Genomic DNA, 20,778 nt, shown 5'->3' with positions numbered 1-20,778 from the left:
TCAATGCTGAGACCAAGGTCTCTTTATTTTGACAGGGGAGTCAATGCTGAGACCAAGGTCTCTTTATTTAGACAGGGGAGTCAATGTTGAGACCAAGGTCTCTTTTATTTAGACAGGAGTCAATGCTGAGACCAAGGTCTCTTTATTTAGACAGGGAGTCAATGCTGAGACCAAGGTCTCTTTATTTAGACAGGGAGTCAATGCTGAGACCAAGGACTCTTTATTTAGACAGGGAGTCAATGCTGAGACCAAGGACTCTTTATTTAGACAGGGAGTCAATGCTGAGACCAAGGACTCTTTATTTAGACAGGGAGTCAATGCTGAGACCAAGGTCTCTTTATTTAGACAGGGAGTCAATGCTGAGACCAAGGTCTCTTTATTTAGACAGGGAGTCAATGCTGAGACCAATGTCTCTTTATTTAGACAGGGAGTCAATGCTGAGACCAAGGTCTCTTTATTTAGACAGGAGTCAATGCTGAGACCAAGGTCTCTTTATTTAGACAGGAAGTCAATGCTGAGACCAAGGTCTCTTTATTTAGACAGGGAGTCAATGCTGAGACCAAGGTCTCTTTATTTAGACAGGGAGTCAATGCTGATCCAAGGTCTCTTTACTTAGACAGGAGTCAATGCTGAGACCAAGGTCTCTTTATTTAGACAGGAGTCAATGCTGAGACCAAGGTCTCTTTATTTAGACAGGGAGTCAATGCTGAGACCAAGGACTCTTTATTTAGACAGGGAGTCAATGCTGAGACCAAGGTCTCTTTATTTAGACAGGGAGTCAATGTTGAGACCAAGGTCTCTTTATTTAGACAGGGAGTCAATGCTGAGACCAAGGTCTCTTTATTTAGACAGGGAGTCAATGCTGTGACCAAGGTCTCTTTATTTAGACAGGAGTCAATGCTGAGACCAAGGACTCTTTATTTAGACAGGGAGTCAATGCTGAGACCAATGACTCTTTATTTAGACAGGGAGTCAATGCTGAGACCAAGGACTCTTTATTTAGACAGGGAGTCAATGCTGAGACCAAGGTATCTTTATTTAGACAGGGAGTCAATGCTGAGACCAAGGTCTCTTTATTTAGACAGGGGAGTCAATGCTGAGACCAATGTCTCTTTATTTAGACAGGAGTCAATGCTGAGACCAAGGTCTCTTTATTTAGACAGGGAGTCAATGCTGAGACCAAGGTCTCTTTATTTAGACAGGGAGTCAATGCTGAGACCAAGGTCTCTTTATTTAGACAGGGAGTGAATGCTGAGACCAAGGTCTCTTTATGTAGACAGGGAGTCAATGCTGAGACCAAGGTCTCTTTATTTAGACAGGGAGTCAATGCTGAGACCAATGTCTCTTTATTTAGACAGGGAGTCAATGCTGAGACCAATGTCTCTTTATTTAGACAGGGAGTCAATGCTGAGACCAAGGTCTCTTTATTTAGACAGGGAGTCAATGCTGAGACCAAGGTCTCTTTATTTAGACAGGGAGTCAATGCTGAGACCAAGGTCTCTTTATTTAGACAGGGAGTCAATGCTGTGACCAAGGTCTCTTTATTTAGACAGGGAGTCAGTGCTGAGACCAATGTCTCTTTATTTAGACAGGGAGTCAATGCTGAGACCAAGGTCTCTTTATTTAGACAGGGAGTCAATGCTGAGACCAAGGTCTCTTTATTTAGACAGGGAGTCAGTGCTGAGACCAAGGTATCTTTATTTAGACAGGGAGTCAGTGCTGAGACCAATGTGTCTTTATTTAGAAAGGGAGTCAGTGCTGAGACCAAGGTCTCTTTATTTAGACAGGGAGTCAATGCTGAGACCAAGGTCTCTTTATTTAGACAGGGAGTCAATGCTGAGACCAAGGTCTCTTTATTTAGACAGGGAGTCAATGCTGAGACCAAGGTCTCTTTATTTAGGCAGGGAGTCAATGCTTAGACCAAGGTCTCTTTATTTAGACAGGGAGTCAATGCTGAGACCAAGGTCTCTTTATTTAGACAGGGAGTCAATGCTGATACCAAGGTCTCTTTATTTAGACAGGGAGTCAATGCTGTGACCAAGGTCTCTCTATTTTGACAGGGAGTCAATGCTGAGACCAAGGTCTCTTTATTTAGACAGGGAGTCAATGCTGAGACCAAGGTCTCTTTATTTAGACAGGGAGTCAATGCTGAGACCAAGGTCTCTTTATTTAGACAGGGAGTCAATGCTGAGACCAAGGTATCTTTATTTAGACAGGAGTCAATGCTGAGACCAAGGTCTCTTTATTTAGACAGGGGAGTCAATGCTGAGACCAAGGTCTCTTTATTTAGACAGGGAGTCAATGCTGAGACCAAGGTCTCTTTATTTAGACAGGGAGTCAATGCTGAGACCAAGGTCTCTTTATTTAGACAGGGAGTCAATGCTGAGACCAAGGTCTCTTTATTTAGACAGGGAGTCAATGCTGAGACCAAGGTCTCTTTATTTAGACAGGGAGTCAATGCTGAGACCAAGGTATCTTTATTTGGACAGGGAGTCAATGCTGAGACCAAGGTCTCTTTATTTAGACAGGGAGTCAATGCTGAGACCAAGGTCTCTTTATTTGGACAGGGAGTCAATGCTGAGACCAAGGTATCTTTATTTAGACAGGGAGTCAATGCTGAGACCAAGGTCTCTTTATTTGGACAGGGAGTCAATGCTGAGACCAAGGTCTCTTTATTTAGACAGGGAGTCAATGCTGAGACCAAGGTCTCTTTATTTAGACAGGAGTCAATGCTGAGACCAAGGTCTCTTTATTTAGACAGGGGAGTCAATGCCGAGACCAAGGTCTCTTTATTTAGACAGGGAGTCAATGCTGAGACCAAGGTCTCTTTATTTAGACAGGGAGTCAATGCTGAGACCAAGGTATCTTTATTTGGACAGGGAGTCAATGCTGAGACCAAGGTCTCTTTATTTAGACAGGGAGTCAATGCTGAGACCAAGGTCTCTTTATTTAGACAGGGAGTCAATGCTGAGACCAAGGTCTCTTTATTTAGACAGGGAGTCAATGCTGAGACCAAGGTCTCTTTATTTAGACAGGAAGTCAGTGCTGAGACCAAGGTCTCTTTATTTAGACAGGGAGTCAATGCTGAGACCAAGGTCTCTTTATTTAGACATGGAGTCAATGCTGAGACCAAGGTCTCTTTATTTAGACAGGGAGTCAATGCTGTGACCAAGGTCTCTTTATTTAGACAGGGAGTCAATGCTGAGACCAAGGTCTCTTTATTTAGACAGGGGAGTCAATGCTGTGACCAAGGTCTCTTTATTTAGACAGAGTCAATGCTGAGACCAAGGTCTCTTTATTTAGACAGGGAGTCAATGCTGAGACCAAGGACTCTTTATTTAGACAGGGAGTCAATGCTGATACCAAGGTCTCTTTATTTAGACAGGGAGTCAATGCTGAGACCAAGGTCTCTTTATTTAGACAGGGGAGTCAATGCTGAGACCAAGGTCTCTTTATTTGGACAGGGAGTCAATGCTGAGACCAAGGTCTCTTTATTTAGACAGGGAGTCAATGCTGAGACCAAGGTCTCTTTATTTAGACAGGAAGTCAATGCTGAGACCAAGGTCTCTTTATTTAGACAGGGAGTCAATGCTGATACCAAGGTCTCTTTATTTAGACAGGGAGTCAATGCAGAGACCAAGGTCTCTTTATTTAGAGAGGGAGTCAATGCTGAGACCAAGGTCTCTTTATTTAGACAGGGAGTCAATGCTGAGACCAAGGTCTCTTTATTTAGACAGGAGTCAATGCTGAGACCAAGGTCTTTTTATTTAGACAGGGAGTCAATGCCGAGACCAAGGTCTCTTTATTTAGAAAGGAGTCAATGCTGAGACCAAGGTCTCTTTATTTAGACAGGGAGTCAATGCTGAGACCAAGGTCTCTTTATTTAGACAGGGAGTCAATGCTGAGACCAAGGTCTCTTTATTTAGACAGGGGAGTCAATGCTGAGTCCAATGTCTCTTTTATTTACACTGGGAGTCAATGCTGAGACCAAGGTCTCTTTATTTAGACAGGGAGTCAATGCTGAGACCAAGGTCTCTTTATTTAGACAGGGAGTCAATGCTGAGACCAAGGTCTCTTTATTTAGACAGGGGAGTCAATGCTGAGACCAAGGTCTCTTTATTTGAGACAGGGAGTCAATGCTGAGACCAAGGTCTCTTTATTTAGACAGGGAGTCAATGCTGAGACCAAGGTCTCTTTATTTAGACAGGAGTCAATGCTGAGACCAAGGTATCTTTATTTGGACAGGGAGTCAATGCTGAGACCAAGGTCTCTTTATTTAGACAGGGAGTCAATGCTGAGACCAAGGTCTCTTTATTTAGACAGGGAGTCAATGCTGAGACCAAGGTCTCTTTATTTAGACAGGGAGTCAATGCTGTGACCAAGGTCTCTTTATTTAGACAGGGAGTCAATGCTGAGACCAAGGTCTCTTTATTTAGACAGGGAGTCAATGCTGAGACCAAGGTCTCTTTATTTAGACATGGAGTCAATGCTGAGACCAAGGTCTCTTTATTTAGACAGGGAGTCAATGCTGTGACCAAGGTCTCTTTATTTAGACAGGGAGTCAATGCTGAGACCAAGGTCTCTTTATTTAGACAGGGAGTCAATGCTGTGACCAAGGTCTCTTTATTTAGACAGGGAGTCAATGCTGAGACCAAGGTCTCTTTATTTAGACAGGGAGTCAATGCTGAGACCAAGGACTCTTTATTTAGACAGGGAGTCAATGCTGATACCAAGGTCTCTTTATTTAGACAGGGAGTCAATGCTGAGACCAAGGTCTCTTTATTTAGACAGGGAGTCAATGCTGAGACCAAGGTCTCTTTATTTAGACAGGGAGTCAATGCTGAGACCAAGGTCTCTTTATTTAGACAGGGAGTCAATGCTGAGACCAAGGTCTCTTTATTTAGACAGGGAGTCAATGCTGAGACCAAGGTCTCTTTTATTTAGACAGGGAGTCAATGCTGATACCAAGGTCTCTTTATTTAGACAGGGAGTCAATGCTGAGACCAAGGTCTCTTTATTTAGACAGGAGTCAATGCTGAGACCAAGGTCTCTTTATTTAGACAGGGAGTCAATGCTGAGACCAAGGTCTCTTTATTTAGACAGGGAGTCAATGCTGAGACCAAGGTCTTTTATTTAGACAGGGAGTCAATGCTGAGACCAAGGTCTCTTTATTTAGAAAGGGAGTCAATGCTGAGACCAAGGTCTCTTTATTTAGACAGGGAGTCAATGCTGAGACCAAGGTCTCTTTATTTAGACAGGGAGTCAATGCTGAGACCAAGGTCTCTTTATTTAGACAGGGAGTCAATGCTGAGTCCAATGTCTCTTTATTTAGACTGGGAGTCAATGCTGAGACCAAGTTCTCTTTATTTAGACAGGGAGTCAATGCTGAGACCAAGGACTCTTTATTTAGACAGGGAGTCAATGCTGAGACCAAGGTCTCTTTATTTAGACAGGGAGTCAATGCTGAGACCAAGGTCTCTTTATTTAGACAGGGAGTCAATGCTGAGACCAAGGTCTCTTTATTTAGACAGGGAGTCAATGCTGAGACCAAGGTCTCTTTATTTAGACAGGGAGTCAATGCTGAGACCAAGGACTCTTTTCCAGATGAGCCCTGTATAGCAGCACAATACAATAAACACATTAAACTACAAATTCATATACACAATAAAATTCATGTTATTATACACAACAATACACAAAAAGCAAAACACAATCATAAAAAACAGACACATTCTTCAGTAAATAGGTCCCCTAACAACAGTCTGAAATGCCCTAGAAGCACCAATTCCTCCAATTTTAATGTGTATTGTAGATCATTCCACACGTAAGGTGCAAGGACATTTATTTTAAAGGCTGATTTACTTAACTCTCTAGACACCAAAGGAGTCTCCAGAGTTAACCAACCCTGTGAACACCAAAGGAGTCTCCAGAGTTAACCGACCCTGTGAACACCAAAGGAGTCTCCAGAGTTAACCGACCCTGTGAACACCAAAGGGAGTCTCCAGAGTTAACCGATCCCTGTGAACACCAAAGGAGTCTCCAGAGTTAACCGACCCTGTGAACACCAAAGGAGTCTCCAGAGTTAACCGACCTTGTGAACACCAAAGGAGTCTCCAGAGTTAACCGACCCTGTGAACACCAAAGGAGTCTCCAGAGTTAACCGACCCTGTGAACACCAAAGGAGTCTCCAGAGTTAACCAACCCTGTGAACACCAAAGGAGTCTCCAGAGTTAACCAACCCTGTGAACACCAAAGGAGTCTCCAGAGTTAACCAACCCTGTGAACGGTTTTGATAACTTGTCATTTTAAATGTTAACAGTAATGTTAGCTAAGTCGGAAGTTTGTGGATCAGGGCTTTGTAAACAAAAAGAGTTAATGATGTGATCTATGTGACTTCATATAGCCTCGCCACTTATTTTACTGCTGCTCTTTAATTATTTGTTATTTTCTTATTTTTGTAATTTTTTTATTTTAACCTATCTATTTTTTACTTAACACTTATTTATCTTAAAACTGCATTGTTGGTTAAGGGCTTGTAAGTAAGCATTTCACTGTAAGGTCTACCTACACCTGTTGTATTCGCGCATGTGACAAATACAATTTGATTTGATTTGATTTAGAGAGAGACAAGATCTGTTTCTGAAAAAAATTAATTTAAAAAAGCCACTTTTAATATTAGTTTCTTAACAAGCTCATTTATTTTTTAGACGATACATCGTTGTCAATCCAAATACCAAGTTATTTGTATGCAGGGACTCGTTCGATTTAGAACCATCCGATGAGCTGCGATGTAATCCATCTGAGACAATCTTACGAGAACTTGAAAACAACATGTATTTAGTTTTGCCCGTATTAAGTATGAGTTTTAAATCAGTAAGGGCTTCCTGCACAACTGCAAAATGGGACTGTAGCCTTGTCACAGCCAGGTCAGCAGTCGTGGCAATTGTGTACATAACAGTATCATCCGCATTTGGATGATATTTTTTTTTTTTTTTACAGATTGATCAATGGCATTTATATAAATAGTGAAAAGAACAGGTCCTAGTAGAAAACCTTTATGTACTGCAAGAAATTCGGACTGACTCAATCACGATGGCCTGAGTTCTGTCACTAAGATAGTCATGAAACCATGAACAGGCATCAGAGCTCAGGCCTATTGAGGACAACTTATTCAATAAAATAACATGATCAACAGTATTAAAAGCTTTTGACAGGTCCACAAACAAAGTAGCACATTTAATTTGAGTGTCTAAAGCATTGACAAGATCATTAACAACTAAAGTGGTTGCTGCAATAGTGCTATGCCCAGGCCTAAACCCTGATTGGTTCAAAATAAATTTCTCAGATAAAAAAAGAACAAAGCTGTACATTTACCAAGGATTCAAGAATCTCAGCTGGACAAGGAAGCCTTGAAATGGGCCGATAATTATTAACATCACTACTATGTTAATAGAGCTGATTTCCATACTTTTGGGATATTTCCTGATAACAATGTTAAATACAAAATGTGGGTTATTGACCCAACAATGATGGGTGTTGCACACTTAAGCAGACCAGGATCCAATTGGTCGGCTCCTGGGGATTTCTTGTTGTCTATTGCTATCAAAGCATCCAGGACTTATTTTTCTGTTAATAGCCTTAAAGAAAAAGCTTTGACTCTAATTTCTCTGATCATTCAGCAAGTTTACCCTATCAGCACCCAGACCAATATCATTGTGAATAGTCTTAGAAGGTATTTCAAAGAGGCAGCCCGCTGAAATAAAATGGTGATTAAATGCATCAATGATGTCATTTTTTCCCGTAATGATGCCCGTGTCTGAATTTATTTATTGCGGCAAAGAGGAGTGCTGTGTGTATTCGACATTCATCATGACCTGAACTTCAACAAGTGCTGTGTGTATTTTTTATTTTTTATTTTATTATCAGTGAGTGATGGTCAAATTGTGTTATTGTTTTTTCGGTACATCACTAACAGGTTCAACTGTTCAATCTCCCAAAGAAGACGTCACCATCCACCTCCGTTTCCCTCTGGCCCTCTGCAACCCGAGCAGAAGCTATTTCATTAACATAGAAACAGGAAGTAGCACATTGAGCAACTACAGTAGGTATTTTTGTCATACAGGGAGGTATTTTTTACGGTTAGTGTGCCTCACACAGGTCTAGACTTCAGGTGTCACCCCAGTGGTATTAACTCGTAGGCCTAAACCCAGTGGTATTAACTCATAGGTCTAAACCCAGTGGTATTAACTCATAGGTCTAAACCCAGTGGTATTAACTCATAGGTCTAAACCCAGTGGTATTAACTCGTAGGTCTAAACCCAGTGGTATTAACTCGTAGGTCTAAACCCAGTGGTTTTAAATCATAGGTCTAAACCCAGTGGTATTAACTCATAGGTCTAAACCCAGTGGTATTAACTAATAGGTCTAAACCCAGTGGTATTAACTCATAGGTCTAAACCCAGTGGTATTAACTCATAGGTCTAAACCCAGTGGTATTAACTCATAGGTCTAAACCCAGTGGTATTAACTTCGCGAGGTCTAAACCCAGTGGTATTAACTCGTAGGTCTAAACCCAGTGGTTTTAACTCATAGGTCTAAACCCAGTGGTATTAACTCATAGGTCTAAACCCAGTGGTATTAACTCATAGGTCTAAACCCAGTGGTATTAACTCATAGGTCTAAACCCAGTGGTATTAACTCATAGGTCTAAACCCAGTGGTATTAACTCATAGGTCTAAACCCAGTGGTATTAACTCGTAGGTCTAAACCCAGTGGTATTAACTCGTAGGTCTAAACCCAGTGGTTTTAAATCATAGGTCTAAACCCAGTGGTATTAACTCATAGGTCTAAACCCAGTGGTATTAACTCATAGGTCTAAACCCAGTGGTATTAACTCATAGGTCTAAACCCAGTGGTATTAACTCATAGGTCTAAACCCAGTGGTATTAACTCGTAGGTCTAAACCCAGTGGTATTAACTCGTAGGTCTAAACCCAGTGGTATTAACTCGTAGGTCTAAACCCAGTGGTATTAACTCATAGGTCTAAACCCAGTGGTATTAACTCGTAGGTCTAAACCCAGTGGTATTAACTCAATGGAAACCTACCATTCTGAGAAAACCCTCTGTATTTAGAAAACAACCCTTCCAAGATTTTAATGCAACTTAGGAAAATACACGGTAACACTTAACATTAAAGTTACCTTTAATAACCTTAATGTTTTGTCCACTCAGTCTATAGCTTCACTTACAACAGCTGCTGTCTATGGATTGAGGTCTTGGGGGATAGCTTCTCTCTGCTTTGTAGCTGGTGATGAGGGGCACGTTAGGGAGCACGTTAAAGGGGCACCGTTAGGGCACGATAGCCTACCCTCTCTCTCTCTCTCTCTCTCTCTCTGTCACACACACACACACACACTAAGACACACACAACCAATACAAAGTCGATGGAGGATATGGCTGCCGTTTTACGGGCTCCTAACCAATTGTGCTATTGTGTGTGTTTTTTTTGTATTTGTAACATATTTTGTACATAATGTTTCTGCCACCGTCTCTTATCACCGAAAAAGAGCTTCTGGATATCAGAGACAGCGATTACTCACCTCGTACTGGACAAAGATTTTTTCTTTAACGAGTCGGATGCGAAGGGATTTACTTCAGACACCCGACAAGGCCCAAATCCCCGTCATTCGCAGGATCCGACGGCGAGCGAGTAAACTGCCGCTCCCATCAATCCCATTAGCCAATCTTCAATCATTTGAAAATAAATTGGATGACCTAAGATTACGGTTATCCTACCAATGGGACATTAAAAACTGTAATATCTTATGTTTCACCGAGTCGTGGCTGAACGACGACATGGATAACATACAGCTGGCGGGCTATACGCTACATCGGCAGGATAGAACGGCTGACTCGATAAGACAAGGGTGTGCGGTCTGTGTATATTTGTAAACAACAGCTGGTGCACAAAATCTAATATTAAGGAAGTCTCAAGGTTTTGCTCGCCTGAGGTAGAGTATCTCACGATAAGCTGTAGACCACACTATCTACCAAGAGAGTTTTCATCTATATTTTTCGTAGCTGTCTATTTACCACCACAAACCGATGCTGGCACTAAGACCACACTCAATGAGCTGTATAAGGCCATAAGCAAATAGGAAAACGCTCATCCAGAGGCAGCGCTCCTAGTGGCCGGGGACTTTAATGCAGGGAAACTTACATTTCTACCAGCATGTTAAATGTGCAACCAGAGGGAAAAAAAACTCTAGACCACCTTTACTCCACACACAGAGACACATACAAAGCTCTTCCTCGCCCTCCATTTGGCAAATCTGACCATAACTCTATCCTCCTGATTCCTGCTTATAAGCAAAAACTAAAGCAGGAAGCACCAGTGACTCGGTCAATAAAGAAGTGGTCAGATGACTGCAGATGCTAAGCTACAGGACTGTTTTGCTAGCACAGACTGGAATATGTTCCGGGATTCTTCAGATGGCATTGAGGAGTACACCACATCAGTCACTGGCTTCATCAACAAGTGCATCGATGACGTTGTCCCCACAGTGACCGTACGTACCCCAATCAGAAGCCATGGATTGCAGGCAACATCCGCACTGAGCTAAAGGGTAGAGCTGCCACTTTCAAGGAGCGGGACTCTAACCCGGACACTTATAAGAAATCCCGCTATGCCTTCCGACGAACCATCAAACAGGCAAAGCGTCAATACAGGACTAAGATTGAATCATACTACACCGGCTCTGACGCTCGTCCGATGTGGCAGGGCTTGAAAACTATTACAGACTACAAAGGGAAGCGCAGCCGTGAGCTGCCCAGTGACACAAGCCTACCAGGCAGCTAAACCACTTCTATGCTCGCTTCGAGGCAAGCAACACTGAAGCATGCATGAGAGCATCACGCTGTTTTGGATGACTGTGTGATCACACTCCGTAGCTGATGTGAGTAAGACCTTTATACAGATCAACATTCACAAGGCCGCAGGGCCAGACGGATTACCAGGACGTGTACTCCGAGCATGTGCTGACCAACTGGCAAGTGTCTTCAATGACATTTTCAACCTGTCCCTGACTGAGTCTGTAATACCAACATGTTTCAAGCAGACCACCATAGTCCCTGTGCCCAAAAACACAAAGGTAACCTGCCTAAATGACTACAGACCCGTAGCACTCACGTCTGTAGCCATGAAGTGCTTTGAAAGGCTGGTCATGGCTCACATCAACATCATTATCCCAGAAACCCTAGACCCACTCCAATTTGCATACCGCCCCAACAGATCCACAGATGATGCAATCTTTATTGCACTCCACACTGCCCTTTCCCACCTGGACAAGAGGAACATCTACGTGAGAATGCTATTCATTGACTACAGCTCAGCTGTTCAACACCGTAGTGCCTTTAAAGCTCATCACTAAGCTAAGGATCCTGGGACTAAACACTGGGGCCCCCACAAGGCTGCGTGCTCAGCCCCGTCCTGTACTCCCTGTTCACCCATGACTGCGTGGCCAAGCACGCCTCCAACTCAATCATCAAGTTTGCAGACGACACAACAGTAGTAGGCTTGATTACCAACATTGACGAGACCACCTACAGGAGGAGGTGAGGTCTCTGGGAGTGTGGTGCCAGGAAAATAACCTCTCACTCAACATCAACAAAACAAAGGAGATGATCGTGGACTTCAGGAAACAGCAGAGTGTGCACCCCCCCTATCCACATCGACGGGACTGCAGTGGGAGAAGGTGGATCGCTTCAAGTTCCTTGGCGCATACATCACAGACAAACTGAAATGGTCCACCCACGCAGACAGTGTGGTGAAGAAGGCGCAACAGAGCCTCTTCAACCTCAGGAGGCTGAAGAAATGCGGCTTAGCACCTAAAAACCCTCACAAACTTTTACAGATGCACAATTGAGAGCATCCTGTCGGGCTGTATCACTGCCTGGTATAGCAACTGCACCACCCACAACCGCAGAGGCTCTCCAGAGGGTGGTGCGATCCGCTGCCATGTAAACAGCGCCGGAGAAGATGGCTGCCGCTTTACAGCCCTCTAACCAATTGTACTATTATGTGTGTTTTTCCGCGTTATTTGTAATTTATTTTGTACATAATGTTTATGCCATCGTCTCTTATAACCAAAAAGAGCTTCTGGATATCAGGACAGCGATTACTCACCTCGCATTGGACGAAGACTTTTTCTTCAACGAGTCGGACGCCGAAGGATATTCTACAGACACCCGGCAAGGCCCAGATCCCCGTCATTCGCCTGAGGAAGAGACGGAGATATCGTGGACGTAGGTCGGGGGTGCCTTGTAAGGATCCGACGGCGAGCGAGTAAACTGCCTCTCCCATCAATACTATTAGCCAACGTTCAATCTTTTTGAGAATAAAATTGACGATTTAAGATTACGGTTATCCTACCAACGGGACATTAAAAACTGTAATATCTTATGTTTCACGGAGTCGTGGCTGAACGACAACAATGATACCATTCAGTTAGCAGGCTACACGCTACATCGAGCAGGACAGAACGGCTGGCTCCGGTAAGACAAAGGGTGGCGGTCTCTGTATATTTGTAAACAACAGCTGGTGTACAAAATCAAATACTAAGGAAGTCTCGAGGTTTTGCTCGCCTGAGGTAGAGTATCTTATGATAAGCTGTAGACCACACTATTTACCAAGAGAGTTTTCAGCTATATTTTTCATAGCTGTCTATTTACCACCACAAACCAATGCTGGCATTAAGATTGCACTGAATGAGTTGTACAAGGCCATTAATCAACAGGAAAACGCTCATCCAGATGCAGCGCTCCTAGTGGCCGGGGACTTTAATGCAGGGAAACTTAAATCCGTTCTACCTAATTTCTACCAGCATGTCAAATGTGCAACCAGAGGGAAAAAAACTCTAGACCACCTTTACTCCCACACACAGAGACGCATACAAAGCTCTCCTCGCCCTCCATTTGGCAAATCTGACCATAACTCTATCCTCCTGATTCCTGCTTATAAGCAAAAACTGAAGCAGGAAGCACCAGTGATTCGGTTAATAAAAAAGTGGTCAGATGACGCAGATGCCAAGCTACAGGACTGTTTTGCTAGCACAGACTGGAACATGTTCCGGGATTCTTCAGACAGCATTGAGGAGTACACCACATCAGTCACTGGCTTCATCAATAAGTGCATCGATGATGTCGTCCCCACAGTGACCGTACGTACATACCCCAACCAGAAGCCATGGATTACAGGCAACATCCGCACTGAGCTAAAGGGTAGAGCTGCCGCTTTCTAAGGAACGGGACTCTAACCCGGAAGCTTATAAGAAATCCCGCTATGACCTCCGACGAACCATCAAACAGGCAAAGAGTCAATACAGGTCTAAGATTGAATCATACCACACTGGCTCTGACGCTCGTCGGATGTGGCAGGGCTTGAAAACTATTACAGACTACAAAGGGAAGCACAGCCGCGAGCTGCCCAGTGACACAAGCCTACCAGACGAGCTAAACCACTTCTATGCTCGCTTCGAGGCAAGCAACACTGAAGCATGCATGAGAGCACCAGCTGTTCCGGACGACTATGTGATCACGCTCTCCGTAGCCGATGTGAGTAAGACTTTTAAGCAAGTCAACATTCACAAGGCCGCTGGGCCAGACGGATTACCAGGGCGTGTACTCCGAGCATGTGCTGACCAACTGGCAAGTGTCTTCACTGACATTTTCAACATGTCCCTGACCGAGTCTGTAATACCAACATGTTTCAAGCAGACCACCATAGTCCCCGTGCCCAAGAACTCTAAGATAACCTGCCTAAATGACTACCGACCCGTGGCACTGACGTCTGCAGCCATGAAGTGCTTTGAAAGACTGGTCATGGCTCACATCAACAGCATAATCCCAGAAACCCTAGACCCACTCCAATTTGCATACCGCCCCAACAGATCCACAGATGATGCAATCTCTATCGCACTCCACACTGCCCTTTCCCACCTGGACAAGAGGAACACCTACGTGAGAATGCCTATTCATTGACTACAGCTCAGCATTCAACACCATAGTGCCCTCTAAGCTCATCACTAAGCTAAGGATCCTGGGACTAAACACCTCCCTCTGCAACTGGATCCTGGACTTCCGACGGGCCGCCCCCAGGTGGTAAGGGTAGGTAACAACACATCTGCCACACTGATCCTCAACACGGGGCCCCTCAGGGGTGCGTGCTCAGTCCCCTCCTGTACTCTCTGTTCACCCATGACTGCATGGCCAGGCACGACTCCAACACCATCATTAAGTTTGCCGACGACACAACAGTGGCAGGCCTGATCACCGACAACGATGAGACAGCCTATAGGGAGGAGGTCAGAGATCTGGCCGTGTGGTGCCAGGACAACAACCTCTCCCTCAACGTGACCAAGACAAAGGAGATGATTGTGGACTACAGGAAAAAAAAGAGGACTGAGCACGCCCCCATTCTCATCGACGGGGCTGTAGTGGAACAGGTTGAGAGCTTCAAGTTCCTTGGTGTCCACATCACCAACGAACTATCATGGTCCAAGCACACCAAGACAGTCGTGAAGAGGGCACGACAAAGCCTATTCCCCCTCAGGAGACTAAAAAGATTTGGCATGGGTCCTCAGATCCTCAAAAAATTCTACAGCTGCACCATCGAGAGCATCCTGACTGGTTGCATCACCGCCTGGTATGGCAACTGCTTGGCCTCTGACCGCAAGGCACTACAGAGGGTAGTGCGTACGGCCCAGTACATCACTGGGGCAAAGCTCCCTGCCATCCAAGACCTCTATACCAGGCGGTGTCAGAGGAAGGCCCTCAAAATTGTCAAAGACTCCAGCCACCCTAGTCATAGACTGTTCTCTCTGCTACCGCGACGGCAAGCGGTACCGGAGTGCCAAGTCTAGGTCCAAAGACTTCTCAACAGCTTCTACCCACAAGCCATAAGACTCCTGAACAGCTAATCATGGCTACCCGGACTATTTGCACTGCCCCCCCCACCCCATCCTTTTTACGCTGCTGCTACTCTGTTAAGTATTTATGCATAGTCACTTTAACTCTACCCACATGTACATATTACCTCAACTACTCAACTCAGCCGGTGCCCCCCCATTATGACTCTGCACCGTTACCCCCTGTATATATAGCCTCCTACTGTCACTTTATTTTACTTCTGCTCTTTGTTTTTCTCAACACTTTTTTTTTTTGTTGTTGTTTTATTCTTACTTTTTTGTTTAAAATAAACGCACTGTTGGTTAAGGGCTATAAGTAAGCATTTCACTGTAATGTCTGCACTTGTTGTATTCGGCGCATGTGACCAATAAAATTTGATTTGATTTGATTTGATTACCGGGGGCAAACTACCCGCCTCCAAGACACATACAACACCTCGATGTCACAGGAAGGCCAAAAAGATCATCAAGGACATCAACCACCCGAGCCACTGCCTGTTCACCCCGCTATCATCCAGAAGGCGAGGTCAGTACAGGTGCACTCAAAGCTGGGACCGAGAGAATGAAAACAGCTTCTATCTCAAGGCCATCAGACTGTTAAATAGCCATCACTAGCACATTAGAGGCTGCTGCTGCCTATTGAAATCACTGGCCACTTTTAAGAAATGGAACACTAGTCTCTTTAATAATTTTTTTACATTTACATTTTAGTCATTTAGCAGACGCTCTTATCCAGAGCGACTTACAGGAGCAATTAGGGTTAAGTGCCTTGCTCAAGGGCACATTTACGTCATTTAGCAGACGCTCTTATCCAGAGCGACTACAAATTGGTGCATTCACTCCTATAGCCAGTGGGATAACCACTTTACAATTATACTTTTTTTTTGGGGGGTAGAAGGATTACTTTTATCCTATCCCAGGTGTTCCTTAAAGAGGTGGGGTTTCAAATGTCTCCGGAAGGTGGTGAGTGACTCCGCTGTCCTGGCGTCGTGAGGGGAGCTTGTTCCACCATTGGGGTGCCAGAGCAGCGAACAGCTTTGACTGGGCTGAGCGGGAACCATGCTTCCGCAGAGGAAGGGGGAGCCAGCAGGCCAGAGGTAGATGAACGCAATGCCCTCGCCTGGGTGTAGGGACTGATCAGAGCCTGAAGGTACGGAGGTGCCGTTCCCCTCACTGCTCCATAGGCAAGCACCATGGTCTTGTAACGGATGCGAGCTTCAACTGGAAGCCAGTGGAGTGTGCGGAGGAGGGGGGTGACGTGAGAGAACTTGGGAAGGTTGAACACCAGACGGGCTGCGGCATTCTGGATGAGTTGTAGGGTTTAATGGCACAGGCAGGGAGCCCAGCCAACAGCGAAGTTGCAGTAATCCAGACGGGAGATGACAAGTGCCTGGATTAGGACCTGTGCCGCTTCCTGTGTAAGGCAGGGTCGTACTCTCCGAATGTTGTAGAGCATGAACCTGCAGGATCGGGTCACCGCCTTGATGTTGGCGGAGAAACGACAGGGTGTTGTCCAGGGTCACGCCAAGGCTCTTCGCACTCTGGGAGGAGGACACAACGGAGTTGTCAACCGTGATGGCGAGATCATGGAACGGGCAGTCCTTCCCCGGGAGGAAGAGCAGCTCCGTCTTGCCAGGGTTCAGCTTGAGGTGGTGATCCGTCATCCATACTGATATGTCGGCCAGACATGCAGAGATGCGATTCGCCACCTGGTTATCAGAAGGGGGAAAGGAGAAGATTAGTTGTGTATCGTCAGCGTAGCAATGATAGGAGAGGCCATGTGAGGATATGACAGAGCCAAGTGACTTGGTGTATAGGGAGAAAAGGAGAGGGCCTAGAACTGAGCCCTGGGGGACACCAGTGGTGAGAGCACGTGGTGCGGAGACAGCTTCTCGCCACGCCACTTGGTAGGAGCGACCGGTCAGGTAGGACGCAATCCAGGAGTGAGCCGCGCCGGAGATGCCCAGCTCGGAGAGGGTGGAGAGGAGGATCTGATGGGTCACTGTATCAAAGGCAGCAGACAGGTCTAGAAGGACAAGAGCAGAGGAGAGAGAGTTAGCTTTAGCAGTGCGGAGAGCCTCCGTGACACAGAGAAGAGCAGTCTCAGTTGAATGACCAGTCCTGGAACCTGACTGGTTTGGATCAAGAAGGTCATTCTGAGAGAGATAGCAAGAGAGTTGGCTAAAGACGGCACGCTCAATAGTTTTGGAAAGAAAAGAAAGAAGGGATACTGGTCTGTAGTTGTTGACATCAGTGGGATCGAGTGTTGGTTTTTTGAGAAGGGGTGCAACTCTCGCTCTCTTGAAGACGGAAGGGACATGGCCAGCGGTCAAGGATGAGTTGATCAGCGAGGTGAGGTAGGGGAGAAGGTCACCGGAGATGGTCTGGAGAAGAGAGGAGGGGATGGGGTCAAGCGGGCAGTTTGTTGGGCGGCCTGCAGTCACTAGTCGCAAGATTTTATCTGGAGAGAGAGGGGAGAAAGAAGTCAAAGCATAGGGTAGGGCAGTGTGAGCAGGACCAGCAGTGTCATTAGACTTAACAAACGAGGATCGGATGTCGTCAACCATCTTTTTCAAAGTGGTTGACAAAGTCATCCACAGAGAGGGAGGAGGGGGGGGAGGATTCAGCAGTGAGGAGAATGTGGCAAAAGAGCTTCCTAGGGTTAGAGGCAGATGCTTGGAATTTAGAGTGGTAGAAAGTGGCCTTAGCAGCAGAAACAGATGAAGAAAATGTAGAGAGGAGGGAGTGAAAAGATGCCAGGTCGGCAGGGAGTTTAGTTTTCTTCCATTTCCGCTCAGCTGCCCGGAGCTCTGTTCTGTGAGCTCGCAATGAGTCATCAAGCCACAGAGCTGGAGGGGAGGACCGAGCCGGCCGGGAGGATAGGGGACACAGGGAGTCAAAGGATGCAGAAAGGGAGGAGAGGAGGGTTGAGGAGGCAGAATCAGGAGATTGGAGGGAGAAGGATTGAGCAGAGGGAAGAGATGATAGGATGGAAGAGGAGAGAGTAGTGGGAGAGAGAGAGCGAAGGTTGCGGCGGCGCGCTACCATCTGTGTAGGGGGCAGAGTGAGTAGTGTTGGAGGAGAGCGAGAGAGAAAAGAATACAAAGTAGTGGTCGGAGACATGGAGGGGAGTTGCAGTGAGATTAGTAGAAGAGCAACATCTAGTAAAGATGAAGTCAAGCGTATTGCCTGCCTTGTGAGTGGGGGGGGGATGGTGAGAGGGTGAGGTCAAAAGAGGAGAGGAGTGGAAAGAAGGAGGCAGAGAGAAATGAGTCAAATGTAGACGTGGGGAGGTTGAGATCCCCCAAGACTGTGAAGGGTGAGCCATCCTCAGGAAAGGAACTTATCAAGGCGTCAAGCTCATTGATGAACTCTCCAAGGGAACCTGGAGGGCGATAGATGACAAGGATATTAAGCTTAAATGGGCTAGTGACTGTGACAGCGTGGAATTCAAATGAGGAGATAGACAGATGGGTTAGGGGGAAAAATTGAGAATGACCACTTGGGAGAGATGAGGATTCCTGTGCCACCACCCCTCTGACCAGATGCTCTGGGGGTGTGCGAGAACACATGGTCAGACGAGGAGAGAGCAGTAGGAGTAGCAGTGTTTTCAGTGGTAATCCATGTTTCCGTCAGTGCCAGGAAGTCGAGGGACTGGAGGGTGGCATAGGCTGGGATGAAGTCAGCCTTGTTGGCGGCAGAACGGCAGTTCCAGAGGCTGCCTGAGACCTGGAACTCCAGGTGTGTGGTGCGTGCAGGGACCACCAGGTTAGAGAGGCAGCAGCCACGCGGTGTGAGGCGTTTGTGTAGCCTGTGCGGAGAGGAGAGAACAGGGATAGGCAGAGGCATAGTTGACAGGCTGCAGCAGATGGCTACAATAATGCAGAGGAGATCGGGATGAAATGAAGTAAACATCAGGGAAAGGGAAGAGAGCAGGCCTCCTCACCAAAAAAAAAATATATATAACTCTCCCAACTTCCACCTCAGAAACTATAATTGTTTCACTGAACCACCCGAGTAAAACTCTCCCAACTTCCACTTTAGAAATTAGAATTGTTGTAAACTACAGCAGACTGTTATCAGTAGCTGTAATTAAGTACAGCAGCTACCAACCACCTAACGTTAATGCCTCGGATGAGGTTAGAAAAACAGCTGAATGGTAGCAGCTAGCTGGCTCAATCACAGGTACTCTTAAGCATGAAATAACATTGGAAACAATTAACCATAGTTGCAAAAAGTTACCAGTAGCTACCCGCTAGCTAGCTAGCTTTGTTGGTCCAAGTAGTGGGTAGGCTAGCCTCGTGCTTCGCCGGAGTCCGCCGAATACAGTCCTTACCTACAATAATTACCTACAATAACCTTCAATAACTACCTGAGTAAGCTACCTATAATACCAAACTACAATACCTACCTACAATCTAAATACATGGTTTAAGCTTAACTCAACACCATATAAGAAGCCAAGCTTACCTTTCATAACGCAGCAACGATTAAACGTTGGGTAGCTAGCACAAAGATATTGTATTTAGCTACCACAGCCTGCTGGTAGTGTTGGCTGGCTAGCAATGGCTACTGTGTTGACTTTGTTTGAAAACGCAGCGTCGCTGCGAACGAATGTAGCTGGCTAAAAGGATATTGTTTTTAGTTGCAACCGTTGCTAATAGCAACTCGCCAGCTAATCCAGGAGGTGAGTTAGCTAGCTAGCTTAGTGCTACATCCGCACCGCCGAATACAAAAGTAACCTACAATAACTACACAACAGCTACCCACAACAGCCCACGATGCCTACCTATACTACTTAATAATATACAGCCCACGATGCCTACCTATAGTACCTAACTACAATCTAAATACATAGTTTAAGCCTTACTCGACAAAGCCCAAGCTATGTATAAAGCCAAACTGGCAGACTGCAATCAGTAGCCGAAATTAAGTACAGCAGCTACCAACCACCTAACGTTAATGAATAATGTTTACATATCTTGCACTACTCATCTCATATGTATATACTGCATTCTATTCTATAATATTCTACTGTATCTTAGTCCATGCCGCTCTGTCATTGCTTGTCCATATATGTATATATTCTTAAATCCCATTCCTTACCAGTTTTGTGTGTATTGGGTATATGTTGTGAAATTGTTAGATATTACTGCACTGTCGGAGCTAGACGCACAAGCATTTCGTTACACCCGCTATAACATCTGCTAAACACGTGACAAATAAAATTTGATTTGATATGATTTGATTTGATTTGATTTAAGCTAAGGACCCTGGGACTAAACACCTCCCTCTGCAACTGGATCCTGGACTTCCTGACGGGCCGCCCCCAGGTGGTAAGGGTAGGCAACAACACATCTGCCACGCTGATCCTCAACACGGGGGACCCTCAGGGGTGCGTGCTCAGTCCCCTCCTGTACTCCCTGTTCACCCATGACTGCATGGCCAGGCACGACTCCAGCACCATCATTAAGTTTGCCGACGACACAACAGTGGTAGGCCTGATCACCGACAACAGCCTAAAGGGAGGAGGTCAGAGACCTGGCCGTGTGGTTCCAGGATAACAACCTCTCCTTCAACGTGATCAAGACAAAGGAGATGATTGTGGAATACAGGAAAAGGAGGACCGAGCACGCCCCCATTCTCATCGACAGGGCTGTAGTGGAGCAGGTTGAGAGCTTCAAGTTCCTTGGTGTCCACATCACTAACAAACTGTCATGGTCCAAACACACCATGATAGTCGTGAAGAGGGCACGACAAAGCCAATTCCCCCTCAGGAGACTGAAAAGATTTGGCATGGGTCCTCGGATCCTCA

This window comes from Coregonus clupeaformis, chromosome 16, assembly GCF_020615455.1.
Source record: "Coregonus clupeaformis isolate EN_2021a chromosome 16, ASM2061545v1, whole genome shotgun sequence".
Classification (NCBI taxonomy): domain Eukaryota; kingdom Metazoa; phylum Chordata; class Actinopteri; order Salmoniformes; family Salmonidae; genus Coregonus; species Coregonus clupeaformis.
This window is presented reverse-complemented; position numbering follows the sequence as displayed.